A 24967-nucleotide genomic window follows, 5' to 3' on the forward strand; every position below is an offset into this window, starting at 1 on the left:
CCAAAAATAAATTTTTAAATAATTTTTCGAGGGTACCTTTAGTCAACAATACGTGGATTTTTAAAATAATTTTCAAGGATATCTTTAGCCAACAAAACATAGATTTTTTAAATAAATTTTCAAGAATATGTTTAGTCCACAAAACTTGGATTTTTAAAATAATTTTCAAGGATATCTTTAGCCAACAAAACATAGATTTTTTAAATAAGTTTTCAAGGATATGTTTAGCCCACTAAACTTGGATTTTTAAAATAATTTTTAAAGAAGATCTGTAGCCAACAAAACGTGAATTTTTAAAATAATTTTTCAAGGATATCTCTAGCCAACAAAACGAAGATATTTGAAATATTTTTTTTAAGGATATCTACAGATACTCAAACATGGATTTTTAAAATATTTTTTCAAGGATATCTACAGCCAGTTAATTTTTAAAATATTTTTTTAAGGATATCTACAGCCAGTTAAACGTGGATTTTTAATTTTTTTGTTTTCAAGGATATCTACAGCCAATTAAACGTGGATTTTTAATTTTTTTTTTCAAGGATATCTACAGCCAATTAAACGTGGATTTTTAATTTTTTTTTTCAATGATATCTACAGCCAATTAAAGGTGGATTTTTAATTTTTTTTAAGGATATCTACAGCCAATTAAACGTGGATTTTTAATTTTTTATCTGACAATTAAACGTAAATTTTAAAACATTTTTTCAAAGATTTTTTAAAATATTTTTTTAAGGATATTTGAAGGATTTTTTTAATACGTTTCCAAAGAAATTTAAGGTCAACCAAACGTGGATTTTTAAAACATTTTTTTTTAAATTGTTTAAAATAGTTTTTTAAGAATTTATTATTTTTATATATTTTTTCCATGAACAACTAACTAATCATGGATTTTTCTAATATTATATCAAGAATTTTCTTAAAATATTTTTTCAAGTATATTTTAATATATCTTTTATGGATATTAAAAGGTATTTTAGTGGATTTTTTTAATATTTAAGATATATAAGATCAGCTACACGTGGATTTTTTAAATATTTATTCAAGAATATCTAACGGATTTTTAAAATAGTTTTTTTAAAGGAATGTTAAAAATATTTCTTTAAGAATTTTAAAGGTTTTTAGAAAATATTTTTCCAAAGATATATAAGGTAAAATAAACGTGGATTTTTTAATTATTTTTTTAAGGATAATTAAAGGATTTTTAAAATATTTTTTCAAGGATATGTAAAGGCTTTTAAAAAATATTTTCCAAAAAAGAAAATATATATCGCCAACTATATGTGGATTTTTTATAATATTTCTTCAAGGATTAATAATTTTTTTTAATATTTTTTTAAGGATATTTAAAGGATTTTTTACATTTTTCCAAAGATATCTAAGGACAACTAAACATGGATTTTTTAAAATATTTCTTCAAGAAAAAATAATTTTTTTTAATATTTTTTTTAAGGATATTTAAAGGATTTTTTACATTTTTCCAAAGGTATCTAAGGACAACTAAACATGGATTTTTCAAATATTCTTTGAAGGATGTTTTTAAAACATTTTTGAAGGATTTTTTAAATTATTTTTTAAGGATATTTAAAGGTGTTTTAGTGGATTTTGTAAATTATTTTAAGGGTATTTAAAGAATTTTTTTAAATATTTTTTCAAGGATATTTAAAGACTTTATTTTAAGAAAATATTTTTTACAAAAAAATATATATCGCCAACTAAACGTGGATTTTTTAAATATTTTTTCAAGGATATTTTACGAATTTTTTTTTTAAATTTTTACAGGGATATTTAAAGGCTTTTAGAAAATATTTAAAGGCTTTTAGAAATTTATATATATATCCAAACTACATGTGGATTTTTTTAAATATTTCTGCAAGGATAAGTAAAGGCTTTTAGAAAATATTTTCCAAAGATATACAAGGTCAGTTAAAAGATTTTTTCAATATTTTTTCAAGAATAACTAAAGGATTTTTTAAAATAGTTTTTTAAAGGCTTTTTAAAAAAAAATTAAAAAATTTAAAGATTTTTAGAAAATATTTTTCCAAAGAGGAAAGGTAAACTAAACGTGGATTTTTTGAAATATTTCGTCAAGGATAATTAAAGGATTTTTTAAAATATTTTTCAAAGATATTTAAAGGTATTTAAAAAATATTTTTAAAACAAAATATATATATCGCCAACTAAACGTGGACTTTTTTAAATACTTCTTAAAGGATAATTAAATGAATTTTTAAAATATTTTTTCAAGGATATTTAAAGGTTTTAAAAAAATATTTTTGAAAAAAATATATATCGCCAACTAAACGTGGATTTTTTAAATATTTTTTTCAAGGATAATTAAAGGATTTTTAAAAATATTTTTTAAGGATATTTTAAGGCTTTTAGAAAATATTTTTCCAAAGATATATAAGGTCAACCAAACGTGGATTTTTAAAAATATTTTTTCAAGTATAATTCAAGGATTTTTTTTAATATTTTTCTAGGATATTTAAATGCTTTCAGAATACATTTTTCCAAAGATATATAAGGTCAAATAAACATGTATTTTTAAATTATTTTTTTTTTTTTCAAAGATATTTACAGGGTTTTTTATTATCTTGTAAAATATTTTTAAGATCTCCAGGCCAAAAAAATGTTTTCTTCAAGAGCTTTCTCGAGTACTTTTCACATCCTGGTCAAAACAGGGTTGATTTTTAAAAACCTTCCTACCCAAGAACCCTGATTTTTAAAATAGAATTTAGACAGACTCCGTAACAATAAGCGCAGGTTAAAAACTTGGATAATGAATTTCCTCTCGCTCAGATTATGATTTTGTTCCTTTCCTGATTTTTTTACTTTCCGAGCACCATTCCAAACTTTCAAATTTACCCTCAACGTAATACCATCCTTTCGACAGGACTACTCATTGGACCGTAAATTAATATTTCATGAAAACCATATCGAAGTGTTGATGTGTCGCTTGTTTATGAAATATTCAAAAGCGAAAAAAAGGAAAGGTTATGATGACTCTGCAACGTATTTCGATGTAGCAACAACAAAAACACATGAAGTTAAATTTAATTGAAACCAATAAAGTTTCACATTATATGACAGTGGTGACAGTAACCTATGACAGCACAACAGCAACACCATTTAATGACAAATGATAACCGAATAACATCTAAATAAACTATGCTAATCAAGTGTGTTGTGGTAATCACTTCCTACTCGTCGAACACACCCATCGAACTTGTTGGGTTCGCTTCACACTTCGCTGGTCAAAATTCAATTGAAATTGAATAAACATTTGAGGGATTTCCAAAAGGTTATGTTCATGTAAAGTGGAGATTTAGTATGGGATGTGTCAACATTGTAATTGTAATTTAATATCGGCCGTAATGTGATGGGTGGATGACGGAATGGTTGGATGGGCGGTGGCGGCAGCGGCACTTGTGGTGTTATGTCGCGTGGCGTCAAAACACATGTCAAATCAATGAGTTGCAATTAGCATTTCATTGTCGAAAGGGAGACATTTTAAAGGTTTCCACAAAGAAATCCAATACCAACTAACGTTTTCATACTGTTTGGTTGTATTCATCAAAAGACAAGACAAAATTATTTGGAAATTGAAATGCAAAAAATAAAAAAAAAAAACAGAAGTCAAAATTATTTGGAAATTTATATGCAAAAACAATTTTGAAAATAAAACCATTTCATATGTTGTTTCTCCTTTTTTCGAACCATCACCCATTCCGTACGGCTTGTCGAAACCAATATATTATCCACGTGTTAAATGGTGTGTGGCAGTTTTTTTTCAAAAGCATTTGTCATGCCACGACATCAACTCAACATTTGAATATGCATTTCGAATGCCTACCCGTTGTATCCGTCCTACAAATCCTAGGTTATATTTTATACCAAAAATTCTTCTTGGCTACAATAATAAATTCACGAAATACTTGTCCTCGATTCATTGCCAACCAGCGACCATTTGCGGTGTCTGTGTCTGCTGCTCCTGATGATGGTGCAGCAGCAACAGCAGCAGTCGGCTGTGTTAGTTTCCACATGGTTTTGAATATCCCGGATCCTGGCTGTCTATTGCATTGAATTACATTATTACTGCAGGATTTGTTTGAAACATACCGCATGTTTTCCAAATGTATTCTGCGTAATCTTTATGCATCCGTGATTGTTTTTTTGTCCAATTTTTCAACTGAATTTTAAATAAGTTTTTGATCGTAAATTTTAAGCAATAATTCGTTCCTGGAAGAAGTAGAATTGTTAAATTTCGGAATACCAATATTGGAAGAAATTTTAGTAAAACAAATAAAAACAAGTTAAATAGTATTAGTCGGTTCTTCCGACTTTTCAAACTGTTGACACTTTATTGGGGAGGTTCCGAAGCAGTTGGCCAATATATATTAATTCGTATCTGACCTAAGGCTGAAATGATAATATGAGAACGTTACAGATTTGGACTATATCGACTACTTCCTATACTTTATAAGAGATATGTGCAAATTTTTGGAAAATGTGGAAATGTGCGTTTGATACCAGATATAGCGTATTCCATTTTCATACTTCAAAATTTGAAGAAAAACTCTTGCATCTTGCATTTTATAAGAGTTATGAATATTCAAATTTTAGACCCTCTGTGGGGAGATACTTGATGGAGTTGACCGATATTGTTCATTTTCGTACCCGACCTAGCACTGATGCAAATATAAAGTTGGAGAAAAATTCATTTTTTGCGCAGTAAAATATTTTTTTTAAAATTTCGAACTTTTATGGGGAAGGTACTAGAAGGAGGGGACCGATATGGTCCCTCTCCGAAGTTTGATAATAATTTTACGATGTAATAAGTATGGAACAAATCGGATGCTCCCTACGAGAGTTATTGTGCGCACCAACCAGGCAGACGGACGGACGAACATCGCTAGATCGATGCCAAATGTCCTGAAACGGATTTGGTTCAAAGAGAACTATGGTCTTAAATCGTTATTTTGATGAGGCACGTTTTGGATGTATCAAATGATGTATACCCTCTCTAGCCATGTGGCTGAAAGTATAAAAAATCTGCTAAAAATGTGACTGAGATAATAATAACAAGTATTCAGAGGCAGCGCTTTATGGGTCATGAGAAATAATCGATCAAAGAAGAGGGAACCAATTGCATACTTCATATACTGAAATGTAAACGACTCCCATGAAAAATGTGGCTAAAATTATCAGAACGTCGAATATCGGAAGGTACTATTATATGAAGGCTGTAAGGCAATGATCTGCCGCAGAAGGAAATACCCAATACGTGCTCGAATTAGAACCCGTTCCGAACTCTAAATACAGATTTTTAAATAATATAATTAGAAAATGTGACTAAATCCATAATAATACCGAATATCGGTAGATATATTTGGTAGCTGTATGAAAATGTGGACGTTGATATAGCCTTACCTATTTGCGGAAGATTTTAGCCTCTATCTCAATTCATTTGAAAGACGTACAAACCCCAAAGGCGGAATTTTATGTACCAATTCCACTGAAAAACCAGTCAGGAAAAGTCAAAAGTCGGGCGGGTCGACTAAATGATACCCTGCACCACTGTGCATATTTAGTAGAGCTACCGTAATAAAAGAATTTATTTCAAGTAGGTCATACCACCCATCAACATTTGGCTTTAGAGCAGTTATAGTTTGCTATAGAGTGCATGATATAACTTGGAGAAGGATTATATTAAAAAAATATACATCGGAGACGAGTTACACAAAATGGAAACGTACGTCCCGAAATTCACTCCATTTGGGCTGATATTAGCCGTTATTTGCACAATAAACCAGAAATCGGATTATGTATATGGGAGCTATATCCAAATCTTAGCCGTACTCGATAAAATTTGGTAGAGGTATTTCCAAGCTTTAAAAGATATCTGGTACCACATATCATTGTTGTCGAATGCATATTACGAACTTGAGGGACTTGAACACCAAACCGGATGAAACATATATGTGGAAGCTGTAACTATATCTGTACCAATTTTCACCAAATTCAATGTACTTGCTTCTAGACAAAATTCGGTTGGATATGCCAAAATTAATGTCATTTGCTCTGATATATGCTATTTGGTGCACAATTAACCCGAAATTGGTTGAGGATATATATGGGAGATATATCTAAAGCTGAATAGACCTTGACAAAAAAAAACTTATTTCAGACGTGTATCTGATATCTCGTACGAAAGATCATTGTTGTGGAATGAGGGACTTTAAACCCCAAATTGGGAGCTATAGCTATATCTGAATCGATTTACCTCAAATTTGGTTTATAGGATAAATCCAGTCGATTTGCTGCACAATAAACCTGAATAAACCTATCTATATCTGAACCGATTTTTCCAAATTTGATTAACTTGCTTCTAGGCTCAATTAAGTCAAATGTACCAAAATGCAGATCATTTTGACTTAGATTATTCATTTGGTGCACAATTAACCCGAAATCGGTTAAAGGTATATGGGAACTATATCTAAATCTGATCCGATTAACACCGATTACCAAACATATAATGTTTGCGAAATTTCATCTCAATCGAATACTAAATGCGACTTGCATTTTGTTCACAAGAATGCATGGACGGACGGACTGACATGCGTAAATCGACTCAGAAAGTTATTCTATGAATATCCTCTTCTCCTTCTCCATGTTACAAACAAATGCTCAAAGACATAATACCCTTACCACTTTGTGGTGTAGGGTATAAATAGGTTGAGAATGTTAGATGTTTAGTCAGATAAGTCGGGGTTTGGAGAGTTTCCTAACAATACAACAAGTAATAGAGACGACATGAGAAAACTTAAAATATATCAAGTCATTATTCAAGTGCTCGACTATAAAAAATTCATTTTGGAATGTCGATATACCTACAAAGTGCTTTCATTCTCAAACGGAATTTTTCACCCACTTATATAAGCAGAACAAAAACAAATACATGCTCTTGCGCAACATTTTTTTCCACCAGGATCTTAAAAATATATTTTTTGAATTCCATTTGAAATTTATTTCATAACCTATTTTTGTTTTCAAAATGTCATTAAATATTATCATCCAACTTTTCCAATATAACTCAAACGCATCGTTGAACACGGCAAAAAGAAAAAACCAAAGCAAAACATAATGTTCACGACAGATATGACTTCTGTAGGTCCTTACAAAATTTCTGGGCATAACTCAAAATCATTGATGTGTACGAAAATTACGCTAATAAAGTACATTACTTGCTAAATAAATTTTCCAAAGAAGTGTAATAGAATGAAAAATTCGAAACGGAAAACTTTTTAAATAAACTGTTGCTCCCACCACGCCTAGATTCTTGGTGGCCAGGCAGGCAGCCAGCCAAGAGCAAAAACATGACTTACTATAAATTTGCCATCAACCAAGAAAGAATGGAAGAAAAAGAAAACTTATTAGATTTTCAAGTAAAAAGGGAAAAACACACACACAGAGCAAGAGATACAAAACCATAGAGAATTTCCCTTAACAAAAACATCCTCTCTCACACACACACTTTGAAATAAAATAGCACAAGAGATAATATGAAAATGAGATATTTTCCACATTGGCTTACCGCAGATTTACAGCCATAGCTCATGTTTTTTGGGGATTTATGACTGCACCACACTCCACCTGAAATGAGACAATGAAAACAACAAAAATATGTCAGTCGCTGGCTGGAAACGAACAATGATAATCTATGAAAACGTACTTTCTACCCCATGCTTGGCTTTACGAATTACCAAAAAATGAGTTCCATTTTATCTTTGAAATTCGAGAGATGAAAAAGAAGCACATACACACACACACGCACACAACAGATTTGTTACACGAACTTCATAAAAATGATGAAAAATAGGGTCTTTACCAAAGAAAACTCATTTTCATTAGACTTATCTATGAAATGAAATCGCTCACTGAGTGAATGGGCCCTATTTTACATATTTTGCCTTTTGCGTTGATTTTCTGCTCCAGAAAGCGAATGAAATTTTACGATTTTTAAATGATATTTGGGTAGAAAGTTTGGGCCATCCTGGCCCTACCCTTACCACCATCACTTTTTTGAGAGAAAAAAATAAAGCAAACATGAATAACAAAAAGCCTTCCTCGAGAGTTTTTATTTTACGACCAGGCCTCAATTCTTCATCGCAAACGACCTGAACGTTTAACGCAGAAAAAAAAATATCATCAGAAACAAAATTTAAAGGAAAACAATTTTACGGTATTTGATTTAATAGCCCAACCGAGCAGTGGACCAGTAAAAAAAAACGTTGTCAAGTCCTTAACGTAATACGGGAGCAAACAGGTAAAAATGCTCTGCTGGTTATTCCACCATTCCATTGTTAAAAAACAAACAAAAATAACTACTCAAAATGCTAATGAAAAACGTGCTCAAGTTTTGATGTATTTAAAATAAGTTCTTGTTGTTGTTGCTACTGCTGAGTTTTCTAAACAAATAAAAGTTTATTTTTGTTACATTTCAATTTTATGTGGATTCAAACAAACTAGATTGTATTAAAATCCACAGATATGTATATATATTATTTTTAATATATGAAAGTTTTCTACGAGAATATTAGAGGTAACAAATATTAATATTAAAAAGCAGTAAGCTCGACCAGGCCGAACTTTGAATACCCTTCACCATTAGAACGAATTTGGAAATTTTCAAAAAAATAAAAACCGTTAAAAATTATTTTAAAATCTTAAAAATACCGAATATAGCCGTTATATTGGCGATTACACGACGTGGACCTACATTGTTGTTATAAGCCATTACCATTTCAATTTTTAAACTTGAATAAATGGTAAATAATGTAGCTAAAATCATCAAAACACGGTACATAGGGAGGTGCCGTTACATCGGAGCTATACGAAGACCTGGACTTGTATAGACAATTTTCTATTATATCCTGTAGCATCGATTACGAACTTCAAATACGACATCTCCAACAATTTTGATGAATATTGTACCTAAAATCGTCAAAATACCGAATTTAGGGAGGCAGTTATGTGTGGGGCCTATACAAAGTCCTGGAGCTGCATAGACAACTTTCTATCATAGGCTGAAGTATCCATTGCGAACTTCAAATACCACTTTTGAAACTATTCCGGTGAACAATGCGCTAATATCATCAAAATACCAAATGTCGGGAGGTACCGTTATATGGGGGCTATACGAAGACGTGGACCTGCACAGACAATTTTCTGTCATAGGCTGTAGTATCCATAACTAACTTTAAATACCAAATTTGAAAGAATTCTGGTGATTAATGTCGCTAAAATCATGGAAATACCGGATATCGGGAGGTACTGTTATATGGGCGGCTAAATAAAAACGTGGACCTACATGGCCTATTTACGAAGTTAACCTGCCTACTGGAAAAATATACATGTGTCTCACGTTAATGAGTGCTGGACAGTGGCAGAGCAGATGTTCGACTGTCTCAACTTCTTCTGATATATTCTACAGTAATCAATGATGCCGCTGTCCCATTTCGAGGTTATTGCCCTCACCTTGCAGTGACCTGTGATAATACCCACCACAAGTTCTAAGTCAGGTTTAGACAATTATAGTAGCGACTTTGTTCTCTTCTCCGAGAGTGTGGGCTAGATTCTTTTAGTGATGTTGCATCCCCTTTCGTCCAGCCATTTTTGTTGAATTCTCTCCGAGTAGTGTTTATGAATAAGCTGTAGGAAATGGCATAGAGGTGGTTTAACCGAGTTCTCAACTTCAATGGTAGTCGATTTGGATCCTAGCCTGGCCAATTCGTCTGCAGTCTCATTGCCTGGAATATTGCAATGGCCAGGAAACCGACAGAGCTTAATGGACAACCCAGAGTTTTCCAAGGATCTCCTGCAGTCCAAAACAACCTTACACTGGATAGTAGAGGAGTTTATAGTCACCGGACTGATAGCCTCCATGTTTCTTGTTACCGACAGGTCTATGGCGTTTTTGACCGCAAAAGTTTCCGCCTGGGATACGCTACAGTCGTTTCTAAGCTTATAGGATTCGCGAACATTAAGAGTGTCACAGAAGACACCAGCCCCGTACCGCATTCTATCTTTGAAACGTCGGTATAGACAACTATGCTGCAGAAATGTGGATTTTTGTGGGCCCAGGTGCCCCTATCAGGTATGTGGATGTCAGGTGGGTCAAAGTGCTGAGATATAATCACTAGTGTGTTGGTTTCCTCCCCTACCTCCCCTACCCCAGCAATCAACAGGACAACATCATCAGCATAAACGACTACCTTTGCCCCAGTTTTTCCTAGATCTATGAGTATATGCCAGAGAGTCAGTGGTGATAGAACAACGCCTTGTGGCGTGCCCCTGGTAACTGATTTCCTAATACATTCCCCCAATGCTTGAGTTGATAATTCTGCTATTAAGCATTGTATCAATCCAATTTATGAAGAGTTGGGGTAGTCGTGGGTAGTAGAAATCTGATTTATATGTCTATCAGCCTTTACTGTTTTCAATAGGAAGGATGATAGACTGATTGGTCTGTGGTCCTTAGGAAGTGAGTGAGTATGTAAAAGTATCTGAATTCAAGCGAGTTCCACTTTAAACCACAAATACCAGTAAGGCCGTTTGGGTAATGCTGTTAAATTTTTCCAGAAACCATAAAGTGGGTGAGGCTGTCATATGGGGGCCATACCAAAACGGGATAGTCCAGAGACAATTTTATACTTCAAGGATTGTCATCTACCAAATCTTCTTAAATCCAAAATTTGAAACAATTTCGTGGGAAAATGTGACTAGGATTATCAAAATACTGACTATCGGTGGGTATCGCTATATGTGCGCTATAGGAAAACGTAGACCTAAATATTTAATATTCTGCCAACGGAGCTAGAACCCATTATGATCCACAAATACAAATTTTTAGACAAATCCTTAAGAAAATCTGGTAAAAATCATCAAAATACCGAATATCGCGAGGTACCGTTCTATGAGGGCTATAAAAAAACGTCGACCTATACATACAATATTTCGCCACCGGAGCTAGAACCCATTATGACTTATAAATATCAAGGAAGTGAACAAAAGAAAACAGTAACATCAGCAGAAATGGTTCGAAAAGTAAAGAAGCGACTTGATCGAAACCCGCTTCGGCAAATATTGAAAAAATGAGCTCGGAGTAAAGCCATTGAAAGTGCAAGAACTTACACCGCCACAGAAAGAAAATGGACTCAAAAGAGCTAAAGAGTTGCTTCGCTTGCCCGAAAGTGGTGAACTGCCGAATTTCCGATGAGAAAACATTCGTTGTCCAGCAGTTTGTAAACAAACAAAATGATGGTGTTTACTTTCCAAGCAGGTCAGCTGAAAATGTCAGAAAAAATGTAGGTTGGCCACCAGAACTCAAAAGCCGGCCATGGTGGTGTGGCCCGCCATAACAGATGATGGTCGCTCTCCGCTCATATTAATCAACCGTGGCATCAGAACATTTTCCCGAAAATATTATGGAGGGTGTATTAAAGGCTTGGACACTCAAATATTTTGGCCGTAGACCTTGGACATTCCAACAGGACTCAGCACGCGGCACCCAAGAATGGTTACAAAATGAGGTTCCTCGCTTCATTTCCAGACCATAAATATCTCCGGATACCAATCCGTTGAACTGTTGTGTCTGGAGTATTTTGGAAAGCAAGTTTGACACTAAAAAATACTAAAGTGTCGTTCACCTCAAGCAAGCGCTTCGTCGGGAATGGGTCAAAATACCGCAGAGCAACATTCGGGCGGCGTGTGAAGGTTTCATTGGCCGTTTGAAGTCTGTAATTCTTGCCAAAGGTGATCAATTCGAACAAATCTAAACTTATTTTTAAACTTGATGATATTTCCCACATTTTTTGCTTTCATTCAATAAAATTTAAAAAATTGTAAAAATTATGGCTTTTAACTTTGTTGCAATTTTCTTTTTATCTCACCCTGTTTATGTTTCAACATAGTTATACACAACGGCTCAAAATGCACTATATGCAATGATATTTGGTGTAATGGGTCACATACGGCATAGCTATTTATATATTTTTTTATTTTCTTTGACCCAAAAAATTAAGAAACTTCTAAGAACCTCTTTTAATGAGTTTTTATCCAAAACCAACGGACTTTGTAACAAGTTTTTTAAGAACTTTTGCAAGAATCTTTGTCTACTATTTTTCAAGAACTATTTGGGCAGAAACAGCAATAAATCATATATTTTTTAATTAATACAATTTATGACTTTTGTTTATTTATGTGTCTACACACATAGAAAATAGTCATAGCTTATCGGTATGTAACTTTCAGATAAGTGATAGGTAATTTCTATATAATATTTAGACATCTTGGTCGGAAAATAATTATTAACGGCATTCGAATAATTAAAAAAATAATACTCTCAGCAAAAAAAAAAAAAAAAAAAAAAAAATTACTGATAGCCCGATTCTATAAAAAAATTTTGGTCTAATATTTTCCGAAAAACTAACAATTTATATAACTGTAGTGCATGTATTTGTTAATTTATCTATTATTTTTGCATTTATTTATGTAACTATTTCATATAATTCGAATTCTAAATATTTTCCAAACGATGATTCACCACAAAATTTCTAACGATTTCCAACCAAAAACATAATTTGCAATAAATATCCTAATTGAGAACGCCTCCTCTAAAATATTGGCATGTTTAATTGTCATTAGAACTCAATAATACTGAACTTAACCCCTTTCGAAGTTGTTTGGAAATCTTAGCAGCACTCTTTGTATTCCCCCCCCCCCATTTTTAAATTACAACAATTAATCAAAATAATTTAGGACAACCATTTCATTTTTGTTTTCCTCCTTTGTTGGGTCTATTGCCTATTGTTTGCAGAGTTTTGTAACAAACACACATGTCCTTGTGTTAACAATGCCAATGAATGCCGCCACTGCCAAATAACAATCTGAAAAACAAAGCCAAACAAATTATTTGCACAACAGCAGCTAACAAAAGGAACCCCTTAAAAGACTGCCAGCCACAGCTCTCTAAAGTGCCAATAACCATGCGATTGCAACATAACCAAAGTTTAAGTGAAAACAAAAAAATATTCTTTTGTTTAATGAGACTTAAGCAAATTTGATGAAACAACAACAACAACAATCAGCGTGTGGCGAATTTCGTGGTGGAGGTGTAGGAACGCGCATCACATGGTTAAATAGTTAATACCAATTAAATAGTAACACTGACCTTTTTTCTGGGGTTAGCGCGTGTTTATTGGGGTGGGTGATAACCTAATGAGACAAGGTCCTACAATAAGGATCTTACAACAGGGGTCACCACAAGAGTGTTTCATCCCAAGAAAACCTGAGAGAAATTTTAAGAAAAAAGGACTTTTTCCGATGACTTTCAAAATTTGTTCAACAATAAAAGACCTGTAAAGAGGTCTTCTGATCTTCTATAAAAAGATAATATTGTCTTCTATAAGGAGACCATCTTATCTCATATAAGAAGATCCCCTTGTCTTATATAAGAAGACCCTCTGATCTTCTATAAGACAACCTACAAAGAACTTCTTGTCTCCAATAAGAAGACAATCTAGCCTTCTATGAGAAGACTTTCTATTCTTCTTGAGAAGACGTTCTGCTTCTCTTCTATGAAAACACCTTCTGGCTTTCTTCTATGAAAAGACCTTCTGGTCTTCTATGAACAAATCTTCTGATATTCTATAGAAAGACCTTCTGGTCTTCTATGAGAAGAAGACCTTCTGGTCTTCTATGAGAAGAAGACCTTGTGGTCTTCTATGAGAAGAAGACCTTGTGGTCTTCTATGAGAAGAAGACCTTGTGGTCTTCTATGAGAAGAATACCTTGTGGTCTTCTATGAGAAGAAGACCTTGTGGTCTTCTATGAGAAGAAGACCTTGTGGTCTTCTATGAGAAGAAGACCTTGTGGTCTTCTATGAGAAGAAGACCTTGTGGTCTTATATGAGAAGAAGACCTTGTGGTCTTCTATGAGAAGAAGACCTTGTGGTCTTCTATGAGAAGAAGACCTTGTGGTCTTCTATGAGAAGAAGACCTTGTGGTCTTCTATGAGGAGAAGACCTTGTAGTCTTCTATGAGAAGAACCTTTGGTCTTCTGTAAGAAGACCCTCTGGTCTTCTATGAGAAGACCTTCTGGTCTTCTATTAGAAGACCTTCTGGTCTTCTATGAGAAGACCTTCTGGTCTTCTATGAGAAGAAGACCTTGTGGTCTTCTATGAGAAGAAGACCTTGTGGTCTTCTATGAGGAGAAGACCTTGTAGTCTTCTATGAGAAGAACCTTTGGTCTTCTGTAAGAAGACCCTCTGGTCTTCTATGAGAAGACCTTCTGGTCATTTATAAGATGACCATCTTGACATCAATAAGAAGACCTTTTGGACATCGATAATAACACATTCTGGTCTTCTATCAGAAGACCTTCTGGTCTTCTATGAGAAGACCCTCTGGTCTTCTATGAGAAGACCCTGTGGAAGACCCTCTGGTCTTCTATGAGAAAACCCTCTGGTCTTCTATGGGAAGACTTTATGGTCTTCTATGAGAAGCCCTTATGGTCTTCTATGAGAAGCCCTTATGGTCTTCTATGAGAAGCCCTTATGGTCTTCTATTAGAAGCCCGTATGGTCTTCTATGAGAAGCCCTTATGGTCATCTATGAGAAGACCTTCTGGTCTTATGCAATGAAAAGACCTCCCGGTCTTCTTCTATAGGAAGACCTTCAGTTCTTCTATAGGAAGATCTTCTGGTCTTCTATAGGAAGATCTTCTGGTCTTCTATGGGAAGACCTTCTGGTCTTCTATGGGAAGACCTTCTGGTCTTCTATGGGAAGACCTTCTGGTCTTCTATGGGAAGACCTTCTGGTCTTCTATGAAAAAACCTTCTAGTCTTCTATGAAAAAAACCTTCTGGCCTTCTATGAGAAGACTTCCTGGTCTTCTATAAGAAAACTTTCTGGTCCTCTAAAGGAGGACCTTCTGGTCTTCTATGAGAAGACTTTCTTGTCTTCTTCTATGAGGAGACCTTTTGGTTTTCTTCTATGAGAAGACCCTCTGGTCTTCTATGAGAAGACCTTCTGGTCTGCTATGAGAAGACCTTTTGGTATTTTTCTATGAAAAGAACTTCTGGCCTTCTAAAGGAAAACCTTCTGCTTCTTTTGGTTTTCTTCTATGAGAAGACCCTCTTGTCTTCTATGAGAAGACCTTCTGGTCTGCTATGAGAAGACCTTTTGGTCTTTTTCTATGAAAAGAACTTCTGGCCTTCTAAAGGAAAACCTTCTGCTCCTCTATAGGAAAACCTTCCGGTCTTCCATAAGAAGACTATTTGGTCTTCTATGAGAAGACCTTCCAATCTTCTAGGAGAAAGCCTTCTGGTCTTCTATGAGAAGACCTTTCGGTCTTCTGTGAGAAGTCCTTGTAATTTTCTATGAGAGCAGCTTCTAGAAGACGTTTGGATATAGAAAGCCTGAAAATTACCCACACTAATAAACATGAAGGTGTTTTTATATCACATATATTTTTTCGTAGAACGCTTGCTGTATGGAATGTGAAGTTTAACACTCGCTTATAGCAAACATAAACGGAGAGTGGATAAAGAATGTTTTTGTTTTTTTTTTGTTTACCAATGCCAGTGAATGAGTGTGTGTTTATTTCCGTTTTCTTTTATTTAACTTGTTAACTGTGCACGCGTGTGTGTGTGATGCCAGTTTTTAATGATGAGTGCGTGAGTATGTGTTTGTGTGTCAGTCTCTTTCGGTTTGTGTTTGTTTAAGTAAAAATGTAACTAATGGCCGCTAATATTAAACTTAATGTCGGTTAAGGGATTTAAAGGGACTTGCCATAGATACAACCACAATCCAGGGCACTTATGTTGTTCTGTATATATTTTACACACTTATGTGGTAAGTATGTGTATGTATGGAGATGCGTGCGTATGAGTAGTATTTACATTTATTGTGTCTGGCGCGACTTTTCACTTAATTTTCATTATTTCCGGTTTGCATTCCAGGCTCTCACATTACAAATGTCTTTTTGTGTTCCTCCTGCCTATATTAAGTAGAGACTTTAATCTGGACTGTGAGACGGAATATGAATATGCTTTTGTGTGTATGTTGTTATGTGGCCTGGTAAATCGTGCCACTAATTATGTGTTTTATATGTTTGCCAAGAAATAAAACAGCAGAAAAGAGACATGTAACCTACCCTAAAACAACATATGCATTCGGAAGGATTTTAAAGGAAGAACTCTTGGTTTGCACACTTGGTAACTATATTTTTTATACCCTCCACCATAGTATGGAGGGTATATTAAGTTTGTCATTCCGTTTGTAACACCTCGAAATATACATTTCAGACCCCACAAAGTGTATATATTCTCGATCAGCATAAAATTTTATGTCGATTTAGCGAAGTCCGTCCGTCTGTGGAAATCACTCTAGCTTCCGAACGAATTGAAGTAGATTGATAAAATTTTACTCAAATGTATATTATGTCTGCAGGACTTTTGGTATTGAAAATGGGCAGGTCCATGTTTTGGTATAGCCCACGTTTTGGTATAGCCCACGTTTTGGTATAGCCAACGTTTTGGTATAGCCCCTATATAACGACACCTCCCGATAATCGGTATTTTGATGATTTTAGCCACATTATTCACCGCCATTGTTTCAAATTAGGTATATGAAGTTCGTAATGGACGCTACAGCCTATGACAGTAGATTGTCTGTGCAAGTCCACGTCTTCGTATAGCCCCCATATAACGGTACCTCCCGATATTCGGTATATTGATGATTTTAGCGACATTATTCAACTGAATTGTTTCGAATTTGGTATTTGAAGTTCGTAATATATACTACAGCCTAAGACAGAAAATGGTCTGTGCAAGTCCACGTTTTCGTATGGCCCCGTATATTTCCCTCCCGATATCGGTATTTTCATGATTTTAGCGACATTATTCACCGGAATTGTTTCAAATTTGGTATTTAAAGTTCGTAATGGATACTTAAGCATAGGATAGAAAATTGTCTGTGCAGGTCCACGTCTTCGTATAGTCCCCACATAAGGGTACCTCCTTCCGATATTCGGTATTTCGATGAGTTTAGTCAAATTATTCACCAGAATAGTTTCAAATTCGGTATTTGACCTTTGAAGTTAGCAATGAAAAAATTAAAAAATTATAAATTGTCTGTAAGGTGTCTTAAATTTATCGTTAAGACTAAATTACTAATTCGAGTTTAAATGGTTCTTTGAATAAAAATTCTTGATTGTTCCAAAATCAGGTATTGCTATTGTTGCTACAAAATAGCTTGAACTGTCATAGTGAGCTGTAAATTCAGCACTTAACGTATGGAATATTATTTTGTCATGAATAGATAGGGTCAGGTGCATTTGTGTAGGGTGTCGGTCACATGTCAGTAATGTCAGTATCCTTCCCCTGCTCTATTTCTCTAGTTTTGTGTCTACGTGAAGTATCTATGCTTTGTTGATTCACATGTTAACAAAAGTGACTTTTGTTTTATTAGCTACGAAATAAAGCTCCACTTTTATGAATATTATTTACCTTGGTAGCGTGATTTAAAGCCATTTTGGAAAAGGGTAACTTCTTTCGTTCACTTTTTCGGCAGAAATAATTTGTTGCCTAGTTGGCGGAAAAAATTGAAACACTGGTCTACAAAAAAATATTTTCGAAGAGAAAGATTGGGAATGAGAGGTTGTCGGATTGATACCCAACATAAGGTAGATTAGCGTACCTCCTCACATATAAGTGTAAACTTTGAGAGCAGCTTGACCCGGCATATTAGTGCATGAGTTGCCACAGTTTTGCTCAACTGCAAGGCGAGAAATTGCTGTCTTAGTCTTTAAAACATACTTTTCAGGGTTTTCATCAAAGAAGCAGGACCTCCATTTTTTAATAAACTGCAGCATAAGTTTTTCTTAAATATTTTTTTCAAGTCTACCAGAAAGAAATAGTGGATTTCAAATTTTTTCAGGTTAACAATTTTTAATATTTTTAGGTATTCTTGAAATAAATTTTTCAAAGGCACAAATTGTGGATATTTTTTTAAAATTTTCGATACAATTTTTAATATTTTTTTGAAGTTTTCTGAGTGGTTTCAAAATATTCGCTGGCAAATCTTTTGGTACAAAAATCATGGATTTTTTACCGATATTCTTTCGAGATCTTGCAGAATAAGGATCATGGATTTTTTTAAATAGTTTTTGAGATAAAAAAAAAACTGCAACAAAGTCAAACGCCATAATTTTTACATTTTTTTTAAATATTATTGAATGAAAGCTAAAAATGTCGGAAGTAGCATCAAATTTTAGAATAAGTTTAGATTTGTTCGAATTGGTCACCATTGGCACGAAATATGGCCATGAAACCGCCACATGCTGCCCGAATGTAGCTCTGCGGTATTTTGGTACATTCCCGGCGAAGCGCTTGTATGAGGTTTGGTATTTTTTAGTGCCAACCTAGCTTTTCAAAATACTCCAGACACAACAGTCCAACGGATTGGTTTCCGGAGATTTTGGTGGCCATTGTGCGCTGAAAATGAAGCGAGGAACCTCATTTTGTAATCATTTTTGGCGCTTGCTGAGTGAGATGGTGCTGAGTCCTCGTGGAATGTCCAAGGTCTGCGGCCAAAATGTTTGCTTGCCAAGGCTTAATATACCCTTCAGAATATTCTCGCGATAATATTCGGCATTTATTCTGAGGTCGATTAATACGAGCGGAGAGCGACCATCGGCTGTTATGGCGATCCACACCATCACCATTGCGGCGCTTGAGTTCTGGTGGCCAACCGAAGGTGCACATTTTCAGCTCACCTCTTTGGCAAGTCAACACTATCATTTTGTTTGTTCAAATGCTGAACAACGAATGTTTTTTCATCGGAGAAAACCAAATTCGGCAGTTCACCACTTTCGGACAAGCGAAGCAACTCTTTAGCCCTTTTGAGTCTATTTTCTTTCTGTTGCGGTGTCAATTCTTGCTCCTTTTGGAATTTCAATGGCTTTACCCCGAGCTAATTTTTTAATATATTCCGAATGGAATATTGCGATATGTTCAGCTAACGAGCCATTTTTCGGCCACCGCGATGCGGGTTTCGTTCAAGTCCCTTCTTTACTTTTCTCGGGCTATGCTACCAGTATCACGGTAACGAGTGATGGTAGGACACACAAAAGATTAATTCACATTTAAATGCTGAATTGCTCTAACGATAATCACTTGCGGTTTTCCAGTCAAATATAAAGAAATAATAATTTTTTTTTTCTGGAAAATTCTCACCAAAATAGTTTTGTACGCTTGTAAATATTATAATGAGCTGTCGCTGGAATAATTTTAACAGCTGTCGGTTGAATGGCTTAAAAATGACAGCAGTCTGAAGTTGGTTGCAGTTTTTTCATCTCACCCGTAAAGTAAGATCATTTCCCCTCATATCAGAGTGCTTGAATGCAGAGACCAGGAACTTTTGAATGAATCTTTGAAATACTTTAATAAAACTTTATATTTTTTTATCAAAAGCCTGTATAACAGTGTAATATGTATTTATGACGCCGCCCGCCACCTAATTATGGTCTTTTCATAATTTAACCCCTGTTGAAAACGAAATCGTGTTGCATGTTTTGCTTTTTTGAATGTGAACGGCACTTTAGATTGTTTCATTTTGTGGCGTTATAAAAATTTTTCATTTTCGTTTCTTTATGGATTTCTTGAAATATTCGGTAGAACAAAACAGCTGTGGGTCAAGTGGTGAGGAGGTGGTGCACCCACCACCGAGCTATAATGGATATTAGTGGTCGGTGTCATATATTTGAATTTGTATCATTTATATTAGCCGGGGGTTTTGTTTATTCACCCACATGGAGGGTTAGAGGTGAAAAGTCAAAAATGTAATGCCTCATCATTTGTTTTTTGGGAGAGGGATTTTCTTTGGTGAACCTACCTCTCTGTTGTATGGGTTTACCTACCTTCCTACCTCACATACGTATTTGTTGTTTGTTTATCGCAGGAAAATTTTTTTGTTTGTCATATTTGTGGAAACAAATTCAAGTGGAACAAATACCATTCTTTGTTTTTCTCTTCTTTATGAAATTCTTTTATTTTCCCCCACCCTCCCAACTGCTGGGCCAATCATAATCATGCAATTTATTGCCTTTTATCGCTCTATTTATTGTCATGCAACAGTAGTAGTCACAGAAATACACACATTTACATAAATGCACACACACATATGCCATGTCATTGTTTTGTTCACAAAGTCAACGATGAATCCTCAGTTTATCTCCGCTTATTTTCATATTAAGCTTCGATGACGACGAGGAACAATAACTTCAAAAGGGGTTATAAAATACCAGTTATAAAAGAGAGAATGCAGGGGAGAAAAGGCGTGAACGTTATCGTTATCCATATTTATTTCCATTATACTGGTGGTTAGCCTTTAAGCGGCTTATTATGATTGATAAAAACCCCCCAAATATTCGGAAAAAAGAAACTGGTATTATTTGTCATCACATGCTGAGCATGAGCCAAGGGAAGAGTTATACCAATTTCCAAAGGATTACACGAAATTCATGGTGGAACAGATATTGTGGGAAATCGAAGATAATATAAATATAAACAAGTGTTGGAGATGTGGGTGGGTGTGGGTAAGGAAAATTAGCTGAGTTATTTGAGAAGATTGGAGATTTCTTGAGGATATAAACAAATTGAAATTTTAATGGAAATATTTCAATGCGATATGGGATGGGAAAAACGAGGAAAATTCGATTTGAATTAACAAAAAGATATTATAATTTTTCTTAAATTCGTCCTCTCTTAGAGGCACTGTAGGTCCTACAACATAAAACCTGTAGGTCCTTCCATAAAGGATGAATACGACGTCTCATATAAGTTTTTTTTCATAAAAAAACTGTTAAGGAGAGTCAAACTGTTCTCACTTATGGGATCTAAAAATTCTCTTATATGTTCTGTCAGAAAGAAGTTTTATATGTCCTTTGAATCACAGGATATATGGCTCCTCTTCAACAAATAATCTCAGGACCAGACAATGAAGACAAGAAAGTTATATAATAGAGAAGGCAATCTCAAAATGCTAAGAGTATAAAAAGATCGTGGAGGACTAAAAAAGCAAAAATGTGAAAAAGGACGTAGGACTTCAAAGTCTGGTCATAGAAGAGCAGGAGGTCTTCATATGGAGGACTAGGATGTATACCCCTAGAAAACAATAAAATCTTCCCATAGAAGACCAAAAAATGTTCCCAAAGAGAACAAAGGGGTCTTCTCAAATAGAACCTGAATATCCACCCATAAAAGACCTGAAGGTAGATCCCAAAGGGTCTTCTCATAGAAGACCAAAAGGTCTACTCATACAAACCAAAGGGTCTTCCCATAGAAGACCAAAAAGTCTTCTCATAGAAGACCAAGAGTCTTCTCACTGAAGACTATAGGCTCTTCTCATAAAAGACCAGAAGTAGCAGATCAAAGGGTCTTCTTTTAGAAGACCAAGGGGTCTTTCACAGAAAACCAAAAGGTCTTCCCACAGAAGACCAAAGGGTTTTCCCACAGAACACCAAAGGGTCTTCCCACAGAAGACCAAAGAGTCCTCTAACAGAAGACCAAAGGGTCTTCTCAAAGAAGATCTAAAGCTCTTCTCAAAGAAGACCAAAGGGTTTTCTCATAAAAGACCAAAGCGCCTTCTCATAGAAGACCAAAGGGTCCTCTCATAGAAGACCAGAGGGTCTTCTCATAGAAGACCAAAGCGTCTTCTCATAGACGACTAAAGGGTCTTCTCATAGCAGACCAAAAGGATCTTCTCATAAAAGACTAAAGGGTCTTCTCATAGAAGACCAAAGGGTCTTCTAATAGAAGACCAAAGGGCCTTCTCATAGAAGACCGAAGCGTCTTCTCATAGACGACTAAAGGGTCTTCTCATAGCAGACCAAAAGGATCTTCACATAGAAGTCCAAAGGGTCTTCTCATAGAAAACCAAAGGGTCTTCTAATAGAAGACCGAAGGATCTTCTCATAGAAGACTGAAGGATCTTCTCATAGAAGACCGAAGGGTGTTAACATAGAAGTCCGAAGGGTCTTCTCATAGAAGACCAGAAGGTCTACTCATAGATGACCAGAAGGTCTACTCATAGAAGACCAGAAGGTCTACTCACAGAAGACAGAAGGTTTACTCATAGAAGACCAGAAGGTCTTCTCACAGAAGACTAGAGGAACTTCTCAAAGAAGACCAAAGGGTCTTCTCGCAGAAGAACAAAGGGTCTTCTCCTAGAAGACCAAAAGGTCTTCCCACAGAAGACTACAGGATCTTCTCATAGAAGACAAAAGGTCCTCTCATAAAAGACCAAAGTCTCTACTTATAGTAGGCCAAAGGATCTACTCATAGAAGAGCAAAAGGTCTTCCTATAGAAGACCAAAAGGTCTTCCCATAGAAGACCAAAGAGTCTTCTCCTAGAAGACCAAAGGATCTCCTATTAGAAGACCAGAGGGTCTTCTCCTAGAAGACCAGAGGGTCTTCTCCTAGAAGACCAGAGGGTCTTCTCCTAGAAGACCAGAAGGTCTTCTCCTAGAAGACCAGAGGGTCTTCTCCTAGAATACCAAAGGGCCTTCTCCTGGAAGACCAAAGGGCCTTCTCCTGGAAGACCAAAGGGCCTTCTCCTGGAAGACCAAAGGGTCTTTTCCGAGAAGACCAACGGTTCTTCTCCTAGAAGACCAAAGGGTCTTCTCTTAGGGCAGAAGGTGTTCTTTCAGCGCAGAAGGTCTTCTCATGGTAAGCCAGAGGGCTTTCTCATAGAACACAAAAGTGTCTTTTCATAGAAGACAGTTGACCTTCCTTTAGAAAACTAAATTGTATGATACACTTTTTTAGCCTCACTGAAATATAGATTCCACGTTACAAAGCGTAACCTATTTTAAAATAAAGTCCTTCTTTGCCAATAAATATTCCGGCCTTACCAAAAAAAAAAAAAAAAACAAGTAAGCAAAGGCTACAGTCGAGCGGGGCCGACCGTTGAATACCCTACAACACTATAATAAACGATACAGTTTATATAGGCGAGATATGTACTCGGAAGACCTGCCGACAATTTTGCAGTTTTTTGGTCCAATTCAACCCCTAAATATATGGCGATCATCTCCAAAAAAAGAGTAGGCTTCTATTCTGACCCTCATCTTATCCCCATGCAAAATTTCGTAAGGATCGGGCCATAAATGCGATCTGTATATGATATCCTGATATCCTAACTACTTAGTTTTGTTAGCTGTAGAAATATTACCAAATGTTTAATTCAAAATGAAAATATGCCAAAAATATGACAAAATTGAAAAAATATGAGAAAATTTTACAAAATCAATATTTTCATCTTTAGAGAGATAATTTTATGCGATTTTTTAGGCGTGTTTTCTTTCCTGCCAAGAGGCCATTCTGAATTAATGAGAACTGTCGAAATCAGTTCAGCCGTTCTCGACATATAAGAGATTTTTCAAGCATATCTTCTTTGATAGACATAAATATCGCACATATTTTGCTATATATCCGATTTGTTGGATGTTAACATCAATGTAAAGGTCAGAAGTAACGTTGTGATGGCTTTGTGATTTCGCCGAGATTTAAAATATTCGCGGTTTAATAAAAAATTTTGAATTTTTTCAACACAAAAGTTATGGTCTATTTTACCCGCTAAATATTATCCGATGACCACCCAAATTGGTAGGCTTCTTCCCCGCCCTAAACTCTAGCTATATGCGAAATTCCGCGTCGATTGGTCTATAATTGCGACCTGTATAGCTACTGCAAAATCCGACATTTTTTCAGTATTTGGTCCATTTCAACCCCTAAACATTTGACGATCATCTCTAAAAGAAATAGGGTTCTATTCTGGTCCAAGCCCCACCTACATTCTAAATTTTGTGAAGATCGGGCCATAATTGCGACCTGTAGAGTGATTACAAATTAACATGGACAGACGGACAGACGGACAGACGGACGGACGGACATACATAGCTAGATCGACTCAGTTCGGCGAGCTAGGAAGATCCATATATACTTTCCTATGTGGGAAACCAATATTTCTAGGTGTTACATAAATTCTGGCCCAATCAAACGTATAATACCCCCAACACATAGTGTTGTAGGGTATAAATATATTACCCTCAAAATCCAAATTCTTATTAAATTTCCAAATACTTTGCGATATCAACTTTGAAGATTTACATTGTCTTTGGTGACTTTGCTCCGAATTATGTATTCCATTTTCATGCAATTCCCAGAGAATTCCACAGTTGATACTCCAGCCAAAATCCCCTCCAACAAAGTCAAGCCGGGACACGGCGCGTATCTTTTGTATGATTTATTACTTTTACACAGCAGAACACATCTCGAATATGCTTTGCGAGAGTTTTTGTTACGGGGGCTCATCATCATCTTCATCCCAGGGTAAGCTCACGCATTTCCCCAGGAATGATAAACTGATACCGAAGAAAATGTTTAGAATATTCATTCGCAGTGCAGCAAACGAGTGAGGAGGACATGTAAAGGAGGTAGGTAGGTGTGTTGCAGAAGGAATGAAAAAAAAGGAACAAATAAGAAAATTCTCTTAGCTACCAACACATACGCTTGAGCCTCAGCCCACCCCTTCCCTGAAGAAGAAAACGAAATATGAAAGATGAAAGTCGTGCATGAAGAACATGGAATATATTGACATTTCTTGTATTTTTTTCGTATGGCAGAAAATGGGATGGGGAAATGCTTTGGAGGCGAATTTAGCAACATTGTTGTATGTGATGGCGACATGATTTGGGGTTTCGCTGTTGTTGCTGCTGTAGTGGCAGCAAATCGTAGGCGTGAGTTATTGGTTTGTGTCCTGCTGCAATTTTCGAAGAAAAGAGTGACTTTGAAGAACGGTGTTTTGGAACAATTTAGATATGTTCAAGGTGAGATGGAAAAACT

General features: G+C 35.3%; 1 long non-coding RNA gene across 1 annotated transcript in view; it reads right to left on the bottom strand.

Annotated features, from left to right (window-relative positions):
• Positions 1-24967, bottom strand: part of LOC109612356 (uncharacterized) — a 211432-nt gene that overhangs the window by 93926 nt on the left and 92539 nt on the right. Inside the window, exon 3 of the long non-coding RNA XR_009341993.1 lies at positions 7598-7656. This is a non-coding gene — a long non-coding RNA (uncharacterized LOC109612356). The remainder of the gene's footprint in view (positions 1-7597; positions 7657-24967) is intronic.

The sequence above is a fragment of the Musca domestica genome, unplaced genomic scaffold (genome assembly GCF_030504385.1).
Source record: "Musca domestica strain aabys unplaced genomic scaffold, Musca_domestica.polishedcontigs.V.1.1 19, whole genome shotgun sequence".
Taxonomy (NCBI): Eukaryota; Metazoa; Arthropoda; class Insecta; order Diptera; family Muscidae; genus Musca; species Musca domestica.